Source organism: Erithacus rubecula (genome assembly GCF_903797595.1).
Source record: "Erithacus rubecula genome assembly, chromosome: 24".
Lineage (NCBI taxonomy): Eukaryota > Metazoa > Chordata > Aves > Passeriformes > Muscicapidae > Erithacus > Erithacus rubecula.
In genome coordinates this window covers 151376-172744 of record NC_136676.1, presented here as the reverse complement: position 1 = coordinate 172744, position 21369 = coordinate 151376, and the positions used below count along the sequence as shown (strand labels likewise).

The following is a 21369-nucleotide window of genomic DNA, read 5'->3' as shown; positions in this document are numbered from 1 at the left end:
GCAGTTTCATGAAATGCAGGAACCAACTAGACGGTTGAGGCTCTCCCATCTCCGTGGGGGTGTCCTCTTCCCAAAGGACTTGTCCACGGGCCCAAAAGTTGGAAAACAGCAGGGAAATTCTAGGACACTGCCAGACTGGAATTGGCACCTTCCGAGTGGCCTCACCAACCACTCGGCAGTACCTGGTGACAAAAGCTTGTGTCGATGCATGCTTCTTAAGCCAGGGAGCATGCAGCACAAGTCTGCCAGGCCCCCTGCCTGCGGGATGGCAACGCTGGGTAAAGCATGACAGCGCTTGGAGGGTAGTGCTGTCATGAGCCACCAGGAACCCTCCAAATCATCAGGGCGCACTGACACCTGTCAGGGCCAGCCTGCGTAAGCATCTGTTGAGGGGCATATACGTCTGCGCAAGCAGCTGTGCTACAGGGCTGTGTAACCTGTGATTGCACCTGTGGCTGCAGATCCGTTTGTTCCAACCATGTGGGTGCTCCGATTAATTGATGCTGCGAACTGCCACCAGGGGGCTCTGCGCAGGCTGTAACCCTGTGGCGTCGAGTGGTGGAGTGTCAAGGCACATTCTCTGGGCCCCATCTGTGCACTCGGCTACAGTGTGGGTTGTCTTGAAGGGGCACATGCATTCATGCTGTACAGTGGCCACGACAGAGGCACGGATTCTCGGTGGGATTCTCGTTTCTGCACAAAGCGTGGCGGCACGGTGTGAGCATGTCATCCGACTTACGATCCAACTTAGGGCAAAATTACCGAATTTGACCCCGGTGGACGGGCCACCGTGACTTAACCCAGAAAAAGTGTAGAAACGAGAGTCTCTGCTTGATTACTAGCCAAATGCCTCGTCATCTAATTAGTGATGCGCATGAATGGATGAACGAGATTCCCACTGTCCCTACCTACTATCCAGCGAAACCACAGCCAAGGGAATGGGCTTGGCAGAATCAGCAGGGAAAAAAGACCCTGTTGAGTTTGACTCTAGTCTGGCGCTGTGAAGAGACATGAGAGGTGTAGAATAAGTGGGAGGCCGGGCGCATGCTCGGCAGTGCGGGGTGACTCGCCCGTCGGCGTCCCGGTCATCAGTGAGATACCACTACTCTGATCATTTTTCACTTACCTGGTGAGGCGGGGAGGCAAGCCCCGAGGGGGGCTCTTGCTTCTGGCACCAAGTGGCTGGCGCGTGCTGGCTGCGACCCACTCTGGGGACAGTGCAGGTGGGGAGTTTGACTGGGGTGGTACATCTGTCAAAGCATAACGCAGGTGTCCTAAGGCGAGCTCAGGGAGGATGGAAACCTCCCGTGGAGCAGAAGGGCAAAGGCTCGCTTGATCTTGATTTTCAGTACGAATACAGACTGTGAAAGCGGGGCCTCACGATACTTCTGCCTTTTTGGGTTTTAATCTGGAGGTGTCAGAAAAGTTATCACAGGGATAACTGGCTTGTGGCAGCCAAGCATTCATAGCGACGTCACTTTTTGATACTTTGATGTCGGCTCTTCCTATCATTGTGAAGCAGAATTCACCAACCATTGGATTGTACACCGACTAATAGGGAACGTGAGCTGGGTTTAGACCATCGTGAGACAGGTTAGTTTTACCCTACGGATGATGTGTTGTTGCAATAGTAATCCTGCTCAGTATGAGAGGAACCACAGGTTCAGACCCCTGGTGTGTATGCTTGGCTGAGGAGCCACTGGCATGAGGCTACCATCTGCGGGCTTATGACTGAATGCCTCTAAGTCAGAATCCCGCCTAGATGCAGCGATACCGCAGCATTGCTGGCGCCTCGGTGGGCTCGCGATAGCCGGCTGCCCACCCATCCGTGGGGGGGCCCAGTGCGAAGCGCCGCTTGTGGTCGGGACCGGAGGGGTGGACAGATGTGGCGCTGCCTCTCCCCTGTCGCGTACCGCATAACTGTGGGGCACCCGGCACTAAATCATTTGTACACGACCTGAATCTGGGTTAGGGTTTCGTACGTAGCAGAGCAGCTCCTTTGCTGCGATCTATTGAGAATCAGCCCTCGACACAAGCTTTTGTCACATGCTCACTCACTCCATCAAACTGAACTGAATGGGTTGACCGGCCAGCTGGCCCGGCACTCCAGTGTGTGGGTGCGGCAGCACACCCTCCTCCTTCCTTCCTTTCTCCTCCGAGGCCTCTCTTGGCAGGATGGGACTGACAGGGGGTCCCAGTAGAGAGGGTGCTTGGGGCGCCCACGCTTGCGCGGGCCCCACCTTCGCACCCTCATCTGCAGGGGTCCCCAGGCTCGATACACGGAGTCTGGGGGCCAAGCAGTGAGCTAAGGGGCCGCGTGCCGCCAGGCCCAATACTCAGGGTGGTGGCTTGGCTGCGTGGCCACGGGCGGTGGCAGTGGCGGGTGTGCGGTGTAGAGGGGACCTGTTGGTTGCTGTCTCTGGGTGAGGAGGTAGACCTGGTGCCTGTGAGCGCTGGGCGGTGCCATGGGCAAGTGTGGCGGCTGGCACTTGGGAGAGCATGGTGTCCTGTCCGGTGTCCCGTGCCATGCAGGCGGGTGCTGGGTCGACTGGACTTGGCCGCCTGGCAAGGGGCAATCAGGTAGACCTGTTGCCATCGGCGGGTCTTAGTGTTTGGCGGCCTGGTGTGTGGTAGACCTGTTGCCCCCTACCTACCTTGGTCTTTGCAGGCCTGAAGTGGGATAGACCTGTTGCCTTCCTCCAGTCGCAGTCCCATGGGGTAGACCTGTTGCCTGACCCCCCCAATAGTCCTTACTGGCCTGTTGCGGGGTAGACCTGTTGCCATCAGCCGATCTTAGGTTTTGCCAGCCAATTGCCAACTAGACCTGTTACCCTCTGCTGGTCTTAGTCTCTGGCGGCTAACAACGGGGTAGACCTGCTGCTGTCGCCCCCCCTTACTGCTGAGCAGCGGCGCCGCGTCTTGTCCATCGGACAAGCTGCCCCCTTGCGCTGGCCCACCCGCCGGGCACACCTTTGCCATGTGCCCTGCAGATCCCACAGGCCCCATGCACATGCACCGCGCTCACACTCCTGCTCACACCTGCTCCTCCCCCTCCCCAAAAGCCGCTCCCTCAATGTGCCTGACTTGCGCTGCTGTCCCTGCCGACTCCATGCCCACTGCCGAGCTCTGCCGGCCCCTGCCCCAGCCCCAACCCCAGCCCGCTCTGCTGACATCCTGCCCACACCTCACTTCCACAGCTACACCCAGAGGAGCCGGCAGTGTTCTCGCGCTCCCTCCCTGTGCCCGAATAGAGAGCAGCCTGGCCGCCGGACTCACTTCTGCATTGCTCACTCCCTCAGCCGCCTGCCCCGCTGCTGCCCTGCCGCAGCCTTGACTGAGGCCGAGAGGGAAGAAACACCACCAGACGAAAAAGCTCAGAGAGAGATGAACAGAAAGTTTCATTGAAAAGGAAGAGACCATGTCAATCCTCCTGCACCACTCGCAGCCCACTGCCAACCCTGCTTCTGCACCAGGTTCTCAGCCTGCTTGCCTCAGCAGGAGCCCCCTCCTCTCCCTGTTGCCACTGCCGCTTTGTGAACTGGCCGTTGGGAAACTGGGCGGGAAAAGTTTGAAATTGGCACCGGGGTGGCTGATGGTGGAAGGCGGAGTGCCCCCAACCAATAATGGACGGGGAAGGGGAAAGCCTGAAAGCAGTGCCAACAATGCTGATGGTGGGGGGCAGGGTCACCCCCCAGCATCAATGGCTGGCCATGAAAGACAGGAGGGGGGGGCAGGGATGGGGAGAAGGCATGAGAGAGGGTGGGGGGTGTGCCTGTGTGTGTGTGTGTGTGTGTCTCTGTCTCTGTGTTTGTCTCTCTGTGTGAATGCGAGTGGAGGGCTGGCGGCTTTGTGCCAGCCCTGGGTGCCTCGGCACCGAGCCCCCGCGGTCCCCCAGACCCGCACTGAAGGCCAAAGACTTCTCTGGAACTTCCGTGGAAGAACTGGCCCAAAAGCGACCATGCGCTTGCTGGAAGCGGTGCTGACCACCCCGCCACAGGGGTGAGTTGTGCCTGGGACCGGGGCCTCTGTGCTGAGTTCCACCACATGTACATGCTTCCCCTCCCCGTGCTGTGGCCCGTGAGGTTCTGTTTTGTTGGGGGGGTGGGGGGGGGGGCTTCATAGGTAATGTCTCTGGGGTATGGGGGAGGGGTTTATGGGGATGCCGTTTGGGTGGGTCAGTGTGGCAGCAGGCCGAGCACAGGGCACAGACTGTTATTTTCCATAAAAGATTTTGGTTCCAAGCAAGTAGAAGAAACATTCATTCAAAAAAAGGAGGAAAGAAAAGAAAAAGAAAAGATAAAGCAAAGAAAAGAAAATTAAAATAAAATAAAATAAAATAAAATAAAATAAAATAAAATAAAATAAAATAAAATAAAATAAAATAAAATAAAATAAAATAAAATAAAATAAAATAAATAAAATAAAATAAAATAAAATAAAATAAAATAAAATAAAATAAAATAAAATGTTGTCGAAACTACTTATCTGTCTTGAAATTGGGTTTGCCAATAGAGGCATGGCTGTTAGAAAGCCATCCGGGTCCGAGGCGTTTTGGGGCTGTGGGGTTCCCCCGACTCCGGGATAGTACGAGGATGCCTCATCTATCCAGCTCCGGAGCCGGCTGGCCAGCCGGTGGTGTCTGCCATCCGCCACCGGAGATGGTGCTGCGAACGCGGGCAGTCACGGAGTGAACAGGTCTACCTGTCTCTGGGGGGGCCGGCGGAGGCCAGGTCTACCCGGCTCCGAAGCTGGCTGGCCAGCTGGCAGTGTCCGCCAGCTGCCACCGGAGAAGGCGGGCGGTCGCTGGGTGGACAGGTCTACTCCGCTTGGGCGGGACTTAGTCGTATTTCAGCAGTGGCTGGGTAGACCTGTTGTCCTTACCGGGCCCAGAAGTTCACCAAGTCGTCGCTGTTTCTGACTGCCTCCAGCTGTGTCATCGTAAGAGGCGGTGCATGCCACTGCGCCCCCTCGGTCACGTACAATTCGTTCTCTTGGGGCCGTCTGCAGCCTTGGGCTCGTCTGTCTGTTCTAGGGGAGTGAGCTACGGGCCACATTCCCGCAGGCTGATCCCGTGCCTGTGTACAGAGTGGAGAATCACAACCGTGCGTGTGGTCGCCAGGGCAAGAAAAGTACCACCAATGTTAGGTAAAATCACGTGGCTTTGTGAGGGTTCCCGTACTACCCAGTTTACTGGGACAGGTTGCGCGGAGATGCGATGTGAGCTGCTCCCCGGCCCAGGCCAGGTGAGGCAGGGGCAAGAGAAAAAGCCGTGAGCGTGTCCTGCTCTGGCCCATCTGTTGCCGGTTTTGTGAAGGGGAGGGAGCCAGGCGCCCACTCGCTCCTCCAGCGATGGTGGTGGGCACCTCGTTCTTTTTCTGCCTGGCCTTACGCTGGGGCTGGCCCACTCGGCAGGTGCGGCATTTTTTTGGGCTGCTGGTCTGGTGTGCGGTGGCCGGCAACCAGGGTTGGACGCGGCCAGGGTTGTGTTGGGCCTGCAAGACTTTCCCTGGCCCCTGCCCCGAGAGCTCCTCGAGCATGGCTCGCTTGGCCGCCTAGGTGGCTGTGCCTTGTTCCCCTCTCCCGACCTGTTTTGCCAGTGTCGGAAGGGCTTGCTGGGGACATGCAGTGGGGCGTGTGGCCTCGCCTCGGCTTCGCCTGCTTGCCTTGAGGGGCTCAGTGACGGGAGTCGCCCCCATGGAGTTTTGCAGGCCAGGGTTGGCGGCACCCCGTCCTCGCTGTGTGGTGTTGAAAGCATCCCCCTTGCTTGGCCCTAAGCTGGGGACCCGCGTAGCGGACAGAATTTTTCAGGGGCGGCGGCTGGCTGCGGTTGCCAGTTGCGCTCGTAGCGCGGGCTGGAACCCGAGAGAAAGCCCCCGGCAATGTCATGGGGGAGGCAGCGGCGCCTGGCCCTATCTTGGTCCTGGCTGGTGCGACTGAGCCACACCGCGCCTGGGCAGCCTGTGGTATGTGGCCTGTCCCAGCCACCGTGACTGCCGGTGGGCTTGAGTTTGTGAGTGGCTCTGCTTTTTCAGGCGAGTGTGCCGATGTGCGTGGTGAAGTGTGGGGGCTGCCGGCCCGGCCTTTTTTTGTTCTTTTTATTTTCTCAGCCTTAAGCTGCGGCACCGAGAAGTGCGCTGACGACAAAGGGTCGCGGGCCACGAAACATGAAGGGGAGAGAAGCTGGCTAGAGAGAAGAGATATGTCGGTGGATGGGGGGGTTTACGGGGGAATGAGAGGTGCGGGCCTCACCCCCACCCCTGGCCTGTGACCCCCGTGGCTAGCACGGGTCGTGCGACGTGTCGTATGCTTTTTCTTTTTCATTTTTTCGGTCCTTGTTTTTTCTTGTCTGAGGAAAACGTGGTGGCTGGGCCCTTGTCACCGCTTTGGCGGCTGCTTGTCTTTGTTGCTGACCGATCGATGAGGCTTTTCGGGTTGCGTCGGAAAGGGCCCCCGACTGGCCGGCAGCGGTGTCCGGTTCTCGAGCAGGGCGGTCTCTTTTCCAATTTGCTTCCCCTCGCAGGTGAGGTGTCACTCCTTCCCCTGCTTGGGGAGGAACATCTTTACCGTCCTGGGCTGTGTGATGGCCGCATGGCCCCATGAGTCCTCAGGTGTCCTTCAAACCATGCGAGGTGCCGGTGCTGGTCCCGAGTAGCACCTGTGGGTGCCGGCTGTGAGCAGTGCTTGGGTGGTGGTGTGGCCTGAGCTTGAGCCAAGAGAAGCAGGCCCCAGAGAGAAAGATGAGAAACCGATGGGGCATGGACAGGGGAAAAGAGCCTGTCTGTGCGTGCACCATACCGGCGTGCCTTTGTCATGCCACCACCTGCTGCAGAGCAAGCCGCCCTGGCCAAGGGGCTTCGGTGTCTGGGCTGCACCCGCCTTGTTGGGTTGCTGTCTCCTCTAGCACATCCAGTGCTTTTGGGCCGGCCTGGGGGGGCGGGTCAGTGCCATCCAAGCCCCATCCCACACACCCAGTGTGTGTGTGACTGTGAATGCGAGGCCTAGTCTCAAAGGGCGCAGGCCCTGAGAGAGAGAAAAGCGAGAGGCCAAGAGAGAGAGAAAGGGAGAAAAAAATGAAGGGGAAGAGAAAGGCTCGTGTTGTCCAAGGCAAAAAGCTGCATAGTGGTCCCGGCTCCTTGCACGTGGCGCAACAGGAAGGGCCGGCTGCTGGGGTCGGGTGGGGGTTTGCTCTGCATGTGGCGCCATTCCCCCCTCCAGGCACTGCTGGGCCGCAATGTTGCTGGCTGCTGCTGTCGGTCCCCATCGCTGCCATGCCGCCACCGTCGCGTCTGTGATGCCGCTCCCGCAGGTCGGACCGGTGAAAGAGCCAGGGTGGTCAGGGTTGGCAGGGCGTTCGCTGGCGGGCCAAGCATCCAGGCTCGTGCACACCGCGGCACCGCTGTGGGTGGTGACTACCTGGTTGATCCTGCCAGTAGCATATGCTTGTCTCAAAGCTTAAGCCATGCATGTCTAAGTACACACGGGCGGTACAGTGAAGCTGCAAATGGCTCATTAAATCAGTTATGGTTCCTTTGGTTGCTCCTCTCCCGCTCCTTGGATAACTGTGGTAATTCTAGAGCTAATACATGCCGACAAGTGCCGACCTCTGGGAACGCGTGCATTTATCAGACCAAAACCAACCCGGGCCTGCCCAGCAGGTTTGGTGACTCTAGATAACCTCAAGCCGATCACACACCCCTGTGGCAGCGACGACCCATTTGAATGCCTGCCCTATCAACTTTCGATGGTGCAGTACTGTCTGTGCCTACCATGGTGACCACTGGTGATGGGGAATCAGGGTTCAATTCCAGAGAGGGAGCCTGAGAAATGGCTACCACATCCAAGGAAGGCAGCAGGCGTGCAAATTAACCACTCCCGACCCGGGGAGGTAGTAACGAAAAATAACAATACAGGACTCTTTCGAGGCCCTGTAATTGGAATGAGTGCACTTTAAATCCTTGAGCAAGGATCCATTGGAGGGCAAGTCTGGTGCCAGCAGCCACGGTAATTCCACCTCCAATAGCATATCTTAAAGTTGCTGCAGTTAAAAAGCTTGTAGTTGGATCTTGGGATCGAGCTGGTGGTCCGACGGGAGGCAAGCCACCGCCTGTCCCAGCCCCTGCCTCTCAGCGCCCCCTAAATGCTCTTAGCTGAGTGTCCATGGGGCCCGAAGCGTTTACTTTAGAAAATTAGTGTTCAAAGCAGGCTGGCCACCGGCATACTGCAGCTAGGAATAATGGAATAGGGCACCAGTTCTATTTTTTTGTTTTTTTGGTTTTCAGAAACAGGGCCATGATTAAGAGGGACGGCTAGGGGCATTCGTATTGTGCTGCTAGAGGTGAAATTCTTAGATCGGTGCAAGATGGCCTAGAGCAAAAGCATTTGCCAAGAATGCTTTCATTAATCAAGAACGAAAGTCGGAGGTTCGAAGACAATCAGATACTGTCATAGTTCCGACCATAAATGATGCCAATTGGCGATCCGTCAGCGTTATTCCCATGACCCATTGGGCAGCTCCTGGGAAACCCAAGTCTTTGTGTTCCAGGGGGAGTATGGTTGCAAAGCTGAAACTTAAAGGAAGTGACGGAAGGGCACCACCAGGAGTGGAGCCTGCGGCTTAATTTGACTCAACATGGGAAACGTCATCCGGCCCAGACACGGACAGGATTGACAGATTGAGAGCTCTTTCTCAATTCCGTGGGTGGTGGTGGTGCATGGCCATTCTTTGTTGGTAGAGAGATTTGTCTGGTTAATTCCGATAACGAACGAGACTCTGGCATGCTAACTAGTTACGTGACCCCCGAGTGGTCGGTGTCCAACTTCTTAGAGCCACCCGAGATTGAGCAATAACAGGTCTGTGATGCCCTTAGATATCTGGGGCCACATGCGCGCTACACTGACTGGCTCAGCTTGTGCCTACCCTCCACCGGCAGGCGGGGGTAACCCGTTCAACCCCATTCATGATGGGGATCAGGGATTGCAATTCTTCCCCATGAACGAGGAATTCCCAGTAAGTGTGGGCCATAAACTCGCGTTGATTAAGTCCCTGCCCTTTGTACACACCGCCCGTCGCTACTACCCATTGGACGGCTTAGTGAGGTCCTCGGATCGGTCCCAGCGGGGTCGGCCACGGCCCTGCCGGAGTGTTGAGAAGACGGTCGAACTTGACTATCTAGAGGAAGTAAAAGTAATAACAAGGTTTCCGTAGGTGAACCTGTGGAAGGATCATCACTGGTGGGGCTGGCGCCTGCCACGCTGTGCTGGGCCATCCGGCCAGCCACGTGTGTGGCGTATCGCATGCCCACTCTGTTTGCACACTCGGCCCCTTTGCTGCCCGCTCCGGCTGGCAGTACCGGGGGCCACATGCCCTTCCCGATGGCGAGGCGGCTGTTGCACTGCCGCCGCACACCATGCTCACAGCCCCAGAGAGAGTGTGGAAGGCGTGCGGCATGGTCCCGGGTGGAAAGACGCTCGTTGCGGCGAAGGACCACCATTGTGCATGCGGGCGGGGCTATCCCCATGCTATACTGCATGTTGCGACCAGGCATCGAAGCATGGTGTTACTCGCTGCTGTGAAGGCTGCATTCCCCCCTCTGCGTCGGTCTGCTGTTGGTTAGTCGCTGCCAGAGGGTGGGGGGCATGGCTGGCCTCGAGCCTTGCCACTGCTGCCAGCACTGCCGAATGCCGGTCGTCGGTGCTCACTCCCACGTGGGCGTCTGCGTGGGCGCAGCCCGAGTTCTCCCGAGCCCGGCTCTCCTTTGGCACTCGAGAGCTGTCCGTGTGCGGGAAGGAGGGGTCCTTGGCACGGCCCCCCCCCAGAGGCACACTCGCCGCCTGGCATTGCCTCTTCACCCACCAGGCGACGGCCAATGGCAAAAGACAATGTAACCAAGCCAAAAGGGAGCATGGGAAGGCCTTAGGGGCTCAGAGAAGGCGGCTTCTCTGCCCTTCCCGCACCGGGAAAGGGGGTTTTGCCGCCTGGCAAAATCCTGCTTCCGGCCGATGGTCCCCTTGCACAGCAGCGGAGCTCAAAGGGCCGGGCCTCCGGGGCATTCCAGGTCACACCTCAGGGTGAGCATGCATGTGTGAGCTGCTGCTGGGTGGCACTGTGGTGATGGCTGCAATCCTCGCTCCGTTGTCGCCGTGGCCTCTCGGCTGGGTGTGTGTGAGGTTTTGGTGGCCAGGCCGTGTCCTCTGCACTGGCAGACGGCCTGAGCCGCGGTGGTCCTCTCAGGCGCAGCGCCGGGCTACTGAGGAAAGCCCCAGGCCCCAAGAAGGATTACCACGGTGATGGCAGTGGATGTCGGGCGCGCCCATGTCTGTGGACGCTCCCGCAAATGTGGCAGCAGGGCCATGCAGGTCGTTTCCCTCATCCTAGGGTCAGGTACCTAGTGCTCAGTGCCTTGGCGGTCCCCCCACCGAGTTCCCTTGGCATCGTCATATGTCTGTTTGGGGTGAAAGGGCCCGCCGGGCCAGGTGGAGGTTTAAAGACTTGGGCGGCTCGGTATGCCCCGCTGCAGTGGTGGTGGTGGTGGCGGCAGCAGTGGGTGCCGGGTGGTGGTGCAGCGCCATCAAGGGGTGGGGAGCTACTCCTTCCAATCCCCTGTGGTAGTGTCCGTTGCGACCGGCCATGCTCTTGCTGTTTGTTGGGGATCCGCCACGCACCCGTGTGCAGGGGCACTCGTGCTGTTCCGGAGAGGGGTGCCCTGCCCCCCCCTCTGCTGCCCAGTCTCAGCTGAGAGGCAGCGGCACACGCAATTGTCTCGACACGGGCAATGCCGGCAGAGGGTGCACCCCCTCTGCCACTACCTCAGCTGTGGGGTTGCGGCCACCGGGGCCTGCCGCACTCTCTCCTCTTGGCCGCCACTACGGTCTTGCATGCGGCGCCGCGTCAGGCTGCGACTGTGCCTCTTCCCTCGACAGCCTTCTCCTCAAATGTGCTGGTGGGTGCCGGCCACCGGCCATCCCTGTCTGGACTGCTCTCCCGCCTGGGTGAGCGCTCAGCCGTCCCTCTGTTGCTGGAGGCCCAGTGACTGTGGGCAACCCCTTGCCAAGCGGTTGCCGCTCGGCAAGTATACCCTATGGGGGATGTTGGCTGGAAGGTGCCTGCCGTCACCTGTGGCTGTCCCAGCCTGGGCGTTGCCCGTCGCTTCCCTGTTGCCCTTCCTGGCTGCGTGTGGGCCGAAGGTAGGCGTGCAGGGCAGCCGTGGAGGCGCTTCCACGCCCGGTCCCTGAGTGGAAACAAGGGGAGCGGGCGTTGCCCCCTGGCTCGGTGCCGTACACCTGCCCCTGGGTGCGGACCCACGGAAGAGATCCTGACAGAGTGAAGCAGCGGCGGTGGTCCTGGGAGTGCGGCCCTGGTGGCAGTGGGTCTTGCCGACCGGCAGGCCTAGGGCACTCGCAACGCTGGCTCGAGTCTTGGTGGCGTCCGCCTCTGGTGCCGGTGTCAGAGTGCGGCCACTGGACTCTCACCTTCCAGCGGGAGCGCTCTTGTGCAGAGGTGCACCGGTGGAGCGGTAGTCACCACGTGACATCTCGGACGTTGTAAGGCCACTGGAGAGAGTCCGGCCGCGTGGTTGGCGTGGTGGCATTCCGCGAGCCCGTGGATCGGTCAAGGGCGTGAGTGTGAGCAGAGGCCAACGGTCACGCCCCCGGCCATGAATGCGTGTCGTCTTGTGAGAGAGACCAGGTGGGCCGCTGTCCCTTCGCAGTCTATCGCATTGCCATGCGAGTTCTTGGTGCAGAGGTCAGGCCGAGCCCTGGTGCCTGAGCCACCTCTGAAAAATGGCATTCGAGGTGGTGTCTCCCCTTGCTGAGGGAGGTGGTCGGGGGTGCGGAGGTGCGCACCTTTTTGCTGGCTTTTGGAGTGTAATGTGGGATTTACTTTTTTCCCTCCTCTGTTAAACGTGTGTGCTCATACGGTCCAAGCGGGACGCGCGCCTGCGTGTCCCTGCCGAAACAAAGGGGCTGCTTCTTGCGAGCGGTCGTGGCTCCTCCACGTGTGCGGGGTCAGTGCTGAAAGCCAGACAACTCTTAGCGGTGGATCACTCGGTTTGCGCGTCGATGAAGAATGCAGCTATCTGCGAGAATTAATGTGAGTTGCAGGACACATTGATCATCGACACTTCAAATGCATTTGCAGCCCCGGGTTCCTCCCGGGGCTACGCCTGTCTGAGCAGCTGGGAGTGACTGGGAACATGCTGGTGGCAATTGGGATACACTGGGAGAGACTGAAACCACAGTGAGGGGAAGTGGGAGCAACTGGAACCAGACGGAATGATAATGGGAGCAGCTGTTCCCATATCAGAGTCATGCTGGGAACATGCTGGCGGCAACTGGGATACACTGGGAGAGACTGAAACCACAGTGAGGGGAAATGGGAGCAACTGGAACCAAACGGGATGATAATGGGAGCAGCTGTTCCCATGTCAGAATCATACTGGGATCCTACTGGAACTACCAGGGATTGTACTGGGAGTAAATGGAATGCTACTGGGAATATCTGAGAATGACTGGGATCACACTGCACTCAAAATAGGAGTGACTGGAAAAGTGCTGGCCACAACTGGAATGACACTGGGAGTGACTCAGAGCAACTGGGCCCACACTGGGAGTGGCAGGGAGTCACTCTGGGCATGAGTGGAATAATTCTGGAAGGATCTGGGAGTGACTGGGGTCATTCTGGAGAGGACTGGAACCATAGTGGGAATGACTGGGTACAACGGATCATACTGGGAGGGGCTGGAACCATACTGGGAGTGACTACGGGTCCTACTGGGATCATCCTGGGTACCACTGTGAATACAGTGAGTGTGAGTAGAACCTGACTGGGGGTCACTGGGAGCTACTTGGCCCATGTTGGGAGGAAAATGTGGACACATTGGGAGCAACTAGAATCAACTGGGACGTACTGGAACCATGCTGAGGGGACTGAGGCCAGAACAGGGATCATACTGGGAACAACTAGGAGTATGGGACACTGACAGAAACTGGGATGAGGCTGGAGACAATTGGGAGAAACTGGGCAAGACTGATGTCATTCTGAGGTAACTGGAACCTTACAGGGGAAATTGATATATAATGGGAGTGTGTAACCATACTGGGGGACAGGAACCACACTGGGGGCAGAGGGGAGATAGTGAGACAATGCTGAGAGAGACTGGGGCTATTCTAGGGATCATCCTGGGAGGAACTGGGAACAACTGGAACTATTCTGGCAGCAACTGGGATCATACTGGGATCACAGTGAAAGCAGCTGGGTCCATGCTGGGTGAGACTGGGATCACACTGAGGGCGACTGGAATCATACTGGGATGGACTGGGAGTGGCTGTAAACAACTGGAATCAGGCTGAAAGCACCTGGGAAGAAGTGAGAGTGACTGGCATCATGCTGGGGATGACTGGGATATACTGGGAGAGACAGGTAGTCACGGGGATTATACTGGAGGCTACTGGGGTCATGCTGGCAGGGAGTAACTGGGACTATACTGGGGCAAGGGGGAGAACTGGGACACAGTGGATGAAAATGGAAGGAACTTGGACCTACTGGGACCTTGCTGATGGCAAGCTGCATCATAATAGGGAATGACTGGGAGTGACTGGGATCACCTTTGGAGTTCTGCATTCTCCAAACATTCCCTCTCCCTAAAAAATATAAACAAACCATGCTGAGAGGCACTGGGACTATTCTAGGGGCAACTTGGATGAAACAGGGGGCAAGTGAACCACAGTGAGGTAACTGGGAGTGCCTGGAAATTACTATAATATTGTTCAAAGCAACTGGGATATACTTGGAGTTTATTTGAGACCATAGGGGTGGTGACTGGGACCTAACTGGGCGGAGGGAAAACTGGGACCATGCTGGGGCAAATGTGGGCAAGTGTGAGTGACTGGGGCCCTGCTGGCTGAGACTGGCATCATACTGGACTCATACTGGGATAGTACTGGGAGTGACTGGGACTGTGCTAGGGGCAACTGGGAGAACTGGAAACAAACTGGACCAAACTGGGAGGAACTGGGTGCAACTGGGACCCTCCTGGGGGCAAAACTCCATCACAATAGGAAATGAGTGGGAGTGACTGGGCTCATCCTGGGAGGGCTGCAAGTTCAGGGAGCTCCGGGCTTCACTTGCTCCTTTGCTCCTCCTGCTTTTGCTGCTGCTCTGCCTCTTCCTCCCTCCCTCCTCCTCCTTGTCCTCATCCTCCTCCCCCGTTCCAAACCCCGAACTGGGGGTTTGGGGGAACTGGGGATGGGTCAAGGGAAGGGCGGGACCTCTGTCAGGAAGGATCGAGTCCAAAGTGCTGCGTGGTCCTAGAAGGGCATGGTTAGGACTAAAATCACCCTAAAGCTCCTAAAATGCAGCCTAAATCCACCAAGTTTGGCATAAAATCAGCCAAAGGGATCTCAAATCCACACAAAGGGAGTCTAAAGTCATCCAGATTTGCCTAACATAGTCCAAAAGGGACTTAAAATCCAGCCTAAAACTGCCCAGTTATGTATGAAACGGGCCTAACATCTTTAGGACCAAGACTGAGACCAGCACCAGAACCAGTAACAGCTCCAAGAATGAGACCGAAATGAAAATGGAGACAGAGACTGTGGGGAATAAATCCCCAAATGCAAGTTTTTCCCTACAAGGTGTCTTCCCAGCAGTTGTTGCTGTTGATGTGTGCCTACCCAGTTGACTCTAATTGATGTTTGTGTTGACTCTTTATTGTTAATGTTTTATGCCTTTGTAAACTGTTAATGCTCCCGGCTCTTTGTCCCTTCCCCCACCCCAGGATCTACTCTTGGATCCACACCCACCTCCACTGCCCCCTCCAAAATGGCGTGACAGCAAGTGCTCATGGGCTAGCATTCAGTACTAAAAACTGCTAAAATAACGAGCCAGTAAAACATCTGAGACTAAAAAATGGTACTCCCAGGTTGAGAAAACAGTGAAGAAGATTAAATCACCCACCAGAGTTTTTTCCCCTTGTCGCCATGACATGAACAGCACTCATCCGTCATGACACCCCTAGACCAAGAGCCACCATACATCTTCCCAGGGACTCTCTGGCTCTGCTGCACAGCAAAGCTGAACTCCTCCTCCTCCTCCTCTGCATCATCCATTGGGAGCAATGGTGCTGTGTGTGACCCCTTGGGCCCCACCCTGAGCTAATTTTCAATAGAATCTTGAAAAAAGAGCTGGTCTCTTGGCCCATTCATTACAGAGACCAAGACTGGGAACAGAACCCACGCCAGAACTGAGACCAGCACCACTCCAGAACTGGAACTGAAACTGAGACTGGGACAGAGACAGAGACCAAAACCAGCCCCAGAATTGGCACTGGGACCAAGACTGAGACCAGCACTGACACTGGGATGGGCACTAGTAGAGATCCAGGGCTGCTCTGGGACTGGGACCAGCACCGGGAGAACACTGGGACTGAGACAGAGCGACACCGGAACCAGGACCAAGACTGTCACTGGCTCCACAACTGAGATTGGCACTGCTCCAGCACCAGAACAGAGACTGAGATTGGCACTTGGAGCACTCTGGGACCAACACCAGCACTGGTACCAGCACTGGAACTGGGACTGCTCTAACACCGAGACCAAGACCGACATTGAGTCCAAGATTGAAAACAGAACCGGCACCGAGACTGGCACCGCTGTCGGACCCAGACTGAGACCAGCACTGTGGAAGCTGAGTCAGAGAGTTCTGTAGATTTAATTGGCATTTGCAGTTTGATAACCAGGACGCCTTGGCAAGAACAAACAGAGCTTTGATTATTACAAGAAGATTGGATCGAGACTGGTGACAGGAAAAAAGATTGAACTAAATAAGGAGAAATGTAAAGTTTGTCTGGGTGATGTTTAACCGAACGAATTTAGTAAAAAATGACTGCCTTCCTAAAAATGGTGTATAAGCAAATGTAGCTCACAATAAATTTGGATTCTGATCAAGAGCCCGTAGTCTCTGTCTCTCTGTCTATTGTTGATAAAATGACCCAGGACTGGAACCAAGACCAAAAGTGAGAACAGAACTGACACCAGAACTGAAACTGGCACATCTACAAGACTGCCACTGGGACTGGGACTGACACCGAGCCCAAACCGGCCCCAGAACTGGCACTGGGACCAAGACTGAGACCAAGACGGACACTAGAGCTGGCAATGGGAGAACTCCAGGACTGAGACTGAGAGCGGCACCAAAACCAACACCGAGACTGGCACGACTGTAAGACCCATTGGGACTGAGACCAGCACTGCTCTGGGACGGAGACTGACACCAGGACCAGAATGTGCACAGGGAGCACTCCGGGACTGTTCCAAGACTGAGGTCGACACTGGGATCCGAACTGAAACTGCGGCTGACACCAGGAGTGCTCCGAGACTGAGAGTGAGAGTGAGACTGAGACTGGCACGCAGACTGGGATCAGTACCAGGATCACATTGAGCACTCTGAGGCCTCCACATTAAGTCTGAGGACTTCTGGCTGTGCTCCCGTGTGGGACTGGGAGGGATCCCTGGGTGGGGCAGGACCCCCTCAGTTTGCATCGTTCTGGAGCAGCCATCCCAATCCATATGGTCCCAGATTGTACAATCCCAGTCCATGTGGTCCCAGTTTGTACAATCTCAGTCCACGTGATGCCACTTTGTACAATCCCAGTCTGCATGGCCTTGATCTATCTGGTCCCAGTCTGTGCGGTCCCAGTCTGTGCAGTCCCAGTCTGGAGGATCTCAGTCCATGTCATCCCAGCTCCCATGATCCCAGTCTGCATGGTCCTGCAGGGCTCACACTGCCAGGCTCTGCAATTCCAAGTCCCAGCCAGGAAAAGATGTTCCTGCCCTTGAAGGCAAAGCTCTTCAGAAGGGGCCAAAAGCCAAGTGCACTAAGATCTTACAGGGACATTTCACTGCCAGTCTTCAGAACTTCACTCATGGCTATTGGAGCTTCTGCACTGGGAATTGAATCAGGGCAGGGTCTTTGGTGGGAGCTGCCCTGGGTCAAAGGAGACCCTGAGAGAAAAACAGAGCAGGCAGAGAGAGGCAGGAGAGAAAGGAGGACACAAACACAATCAGCTGAGAAGGTGCCACTGAAAACAGAACTGGAACTGACTGAAAGTGAATAGGACAGAAATCGGGAATTGTCAAAGTTTTATTTACTACTTACTCCCAACCAGCCCCACACAATCCCAATCCCACCACTCCAAATTTGGATCCCACTTCTCTCAATTTCCTTCCAACCCCTTCTCACCCTGGTGGCAGCGGAATCCAGTAAGGTTCGTGTGGAATGGAGATGTTTTGTGGAAGGAACAAGGCACTTTGAACAGGACTGATCCCTTTTGAGTCAAAATTGAGGTGTTTTTACTTGGATTTGGGAGGTTTTGAGGTGACAGATCAATCCCTCTTGGCTTTAGGAGCACAAAGAGATGGAGAAGAGAGAGAAACAAAGGCCAAAACAAAAGGATAACCAGGCAGGTGTCTTCCCAACATGGATCCCAGGGAATGTAGGTCACCAGGGCTCTGCCCAATGTTGAGTCTTGCAGTGGGGGATGGAGTTGGAGCAGTGCACAAAACTCTTCCTGCACTCGGGGCACTTCCAGAGTTTCCCTTACCAGTGCCTCTGTTGGTGTCTGGTCAAGTTTGAGCTGTGGGAGAAGCTCTTCCCACACTCCTCATACTCGTAGGGCCTCTCCCCAGTGTGGATCCTCTGGTGGCAGATCAGATTACTGGCTGAAGCTTATCCCACATTCCCCACACTTGTGGGGCTTTTCCCCGGTGTGGATGCGCTGGTGGGATATGAGGTGGCACTTTTGCCTGAAGCCCTTCCCGCAGTCAGGACATTCATAGGGCCTCTCCTCTGTGTGTGTCTGGTAGTGCTGGAGGAGTTCAGAGCTGGTGGGAAACCTCTTCTCACACTCAGAACACTCATCGGGCCTCTCCCCAGTGTGGATCCTTTGGTGAGTGATTAGGTTGGAACGCTGCCTGAAGCCCTTCTCACAGTCCCTACACTTGTATGGCCTTTCCCCAGTATAGATCCTCTGGTGGCAGACAATAGTGGGCACTGCCTGAAACCCTTCCCACACTCCTTACACTTGTAGGGTCTCTCCCCCATGTGGATCCTCTGATGGGTGATCAGGTTGGAGCTCTGGCTGAAGCTCCTCCTACACTCCTCACACTCGTGGGGCTTTTCCTCAGTGTGGATGTGCTGGTGTCTAGTGAATTTGGAGTTCTGCCTGAATCTGTTCCCACAGCCAAAGCAGCGGAAGGGCTTCTTGTCTGTGTGCGTGCACTGGTGCCTGAGGAGAGTGCCTCTGGTCTGAAACCTCTTCCCACACTTCCCACACTTGTAGGGCCTCTCCCCAGTGTGGATCCTCTGGTGGTAGGTCACGAGGTACCTCCATCTGAAGCTCATCCCACACTCCGAGCACTTGTGGGGCTTCTCCCCATCACCAAGCTGCTCATGGACCACCAGCTCCAAGCTCTGGCTCCATTTCCGGCCCCCTGCCAGGCCCAGGCTGGGTCTTTTCTCCTCAGATCCCTGTGATCTGCGTTTTCAGCCCCTCCTTGTGCAGGATCTCCACGGCTTTTCCTCCCAGTTGGATTCTTGCACTGTGGAGCCACTGCAAACGGCCTCTTCCGCGAGGTTCTGCCGTGGGGATTTGTCCTCCCTGGTCTCCGTGCTCAGCTCTTTGTCTGGGCAGGGAAGGACAAGCAGAGGATGTGATTTGCCTCTGTGCCATAGTGAAGGGGAAGGAGATCCCCCCAGCATGTCCCCAGCAGGACAGCATTGGCAATGGGGTGTCCTGCAGCCCGTGCTGGGCTGGGAGATGGAGCAGGACAGAGGGAAAAAGGGGCACTTACTTTCTCCTCACCTGCCTGGGGCTCTTGGGCCATCTTCCTCTTCCTTGCAGCCTCCTCTTCCTCCATCGGGCCAAGGGTTGGGAAATCCTGGTTTGGAGAAAAACAAGGGATGAGCGCGTTGTGTTGGAGGTTCCTCCTGCCCAAGTCCATCTCTAGAAGTCCCTGGGCATCTGGGGTCCATGAAAACCTCCCAAACACCAACACTCAGCCCTGAAAATGTCTCCCAGGAGTTCCTGGGAATGGTCCCTCCCCTTTGGTGTTTGGGGGTTCCCCCTCTCCCAGCTGCTGGGGGTCATGCTTGTATTAGGGGTCCCCCCATCTACTCGGTGCCCGCCCTCCCCAGGCTGCTGGGATTCCGAGGAATCTGAAAAGTTCCCCCCTCTTCCCTCTCCCCATTTAGGGATGCTGGGGGATTTTGAGGTCCTGGGGTCCCTTCTCCCCTTATTCTCTGCTTTGGGTTGATGGGGGTCCAAGGAGTTCCCCCCTGCCCCTCTCCAGGCTGTTGAGGGTCCCACCAATGGCGGTGCTCTCCCCTCTCTGGGCTCCCCACTTTGGGGTCCTGGGGGACACAGGGCTCTGCTCCTCTAGGCTGCCTCTGCCACCAGAATCCACCAGTGTGTGCCCAAGGGGCATTTTCTACGCTGCTCTGGAGTTCTGCATTCTCCAAACATTCCCCCTCCCTAAAAAATATAAACAAACCATGCTGAGAGGCACTGGTACTATTCTAGGGACAACTGGAATAAAACTGGGGGCAAGTGAACCACGCTAAGGTAACTGGGAGTGCCTGGAAATGACTATGAGATTGTTCAGGGCAACTGGCATATACTGGGAGTGTACGAGACCATAGGGGTGGTGACTGAAATGTAACTGGGAGTGACTGGGAATGGGCTGGGGGGAAAACTGGGACCATGCTGGGGCAATTGGGGGCAAGTCTGAGTGACTGGGGGCCTGCCATCAGAGACTGGCATCATACGCACCCATACTGGGATAGTACTGGGAGTGACTGGGACTGTGCTAGGGGCACCTGGGAGAACTGATATAATGAGAGTAATCATACTGGGGGTACTGGAAGCACAGTGGGAATAGTGACCATGCGGGGGAGAACTTGGACCACACTGGGGGACACTGGGGAGTCACTGGGAGATACTACTCTATACTGGGGGAAACTGGGAACAAGTGGGACCCTGCAGGAAGGGACTGGGATCATCTATGGAGTGACTGGGACTGTGCTAGGAGCAGCTGGGATCACACTGGGAGGAACTGGGAGCAACTGGAACCATGCTCAGAAGGACTGGGATCCTACTGCATCATACTGGCAGCAACTGGGACTCCACTGAGGGCGACTGGAAGAGCCTATGAGCAACTGGGATCAGTCTGGAAGCAGCTGAGGACAACTGGGAGTGACTGGGAACATGCTGGTGGCAACTGGGATGCACCGGAAGAGACTGAAACCACAGTGAGAGGAAATGGGAGCAACAGGAACCACACTGGATGATAATGGGAGCAACTGTACCCATGTCAGAGTCACACTGGGATCCCACTGGAACTACCTGGGATTGTACTGGGAGTGACTGGAATAGTACTGGGAATGTCCCAGAATGACTCGGATCACACTACAATCAGACTGGGAGTGACAGGAAAAGTGCTGGCCACAACCCGAACCATACTGGGATGCACTGGGAACAACTGGGTGCACAGTGGGAGTGACTGGGGTCATACTGGAGATGACTGGAACCATACTGGGACTGACTATGGGTCCTATTGGGGCTATCCTGAGAGTAACTGGGATTACAGTGAATGTGAGTGGAACCTGACTGAGGGTTACTAGGAGCTACTTGGCCCAGGTTGGGAGGAAAATGTGGACACATTGGGAGAAACTGGGGTCAACTGGAAGGTACTGGAACCTTGCTGAGAGGACTGAGACCATAACATGGATCATACTGGGAGCAACAGGAAGTATGGGACACTGACAGAAACTGGGATGAGGCAGGAGACAACTGAGAATAACTGAGAAAGACTGGCATCATTCTGAGGTAACTGGAACCTAACTGGGGAAACTGGGATGTGATGAGTGTCTCTAACCACACTGGGGGGACAGGAACCACACTGGGGGAAACTGGGAGAGAGCGAGACAATGCTGAGAGAGATTGGGGCTATTCTAGGGATCATCCTGGAAGGAACTGGAAACAACTGGAACTATTCTGGCAGAGACTGGATCATACTGGACTGATACTGCGAGTGACTGGGACTGTGCTAGGGAAAACTGGGAGAATTGGGAACACACTGGAACAAAGTGGGAGCAGCTGGGTGCAACTGGGATCGTGCTGTGGCAAATTACACCATAATAGGGAATTCCAGGGAGCAACTGGGCTCATCCTGGGAGCAGCCACTGGCGGCACCGGGAGTCCCGAACCCCTTTCCCGGCCGTGTCGCCCCTCCAGCCCCCGCACTCCCCGCCGGGGTCACGGCAATCCCAGGCTCCCCGCTTTGCCCTTCTGGGGCTCTCCTGTCTCTGCGCTC

At 56.2% G+C, this 21369-nt stretch overlaps 1 protein-coding gene and 2 long non-coding RNA genes across 3 annotated transcripts in view; all 3 read right to left on the bottom strand.

Moving 5' to 3' along the window:
* Positions 1-855: 855 nt before the first annotated feature.
* LOC306812131 lies at positions 856-2031 on the bottom strand. The gene is made up of 3 exons (XR_013776801.1): positions 1953-2031; positions 1208-1791; positions 856-1047 (listed from the first exon to the last, which is right to left on the bottom strand). It is a non-coding gene; the product is annotated as an uncharacterized lncRNA (long non-coding RNA).
* A 15294-nt stretch (positions 2032-17325) lies between these two features.
* Positions 17326-21369, bottom strand: part of LOC306812126 (uncharacterized protein) — a 112556-nt gene continuing 108512 nt past the window's right edge. The window contains exon 4 of the mRNA XM_079326407.1: positions 17326-17581. The gene's annotated coding sequence lies outside the window, so the exon portion shown is untranslated. The remainder of the gene's footprint in view (positions 17582-21369) is intronic.
* LOC306812130 overlaps positions 18056-21369 on the bottom strand; it is a 108230-nt gene continuing 104916 nt past the window's right edge. The window contains exons 2-3 of the long non-coding RNA XR_013776800.1: positions 18861-19664; positions 18056-18681 (exon numbers count right to left, since the gene is read on the bottom strand). This is a non-coding gene — a long non-coding RNA (uncharacterized lncRNA). The remainder of the gene's footprint in view (positions 18682-18860; positions 19665-21369) is intronic.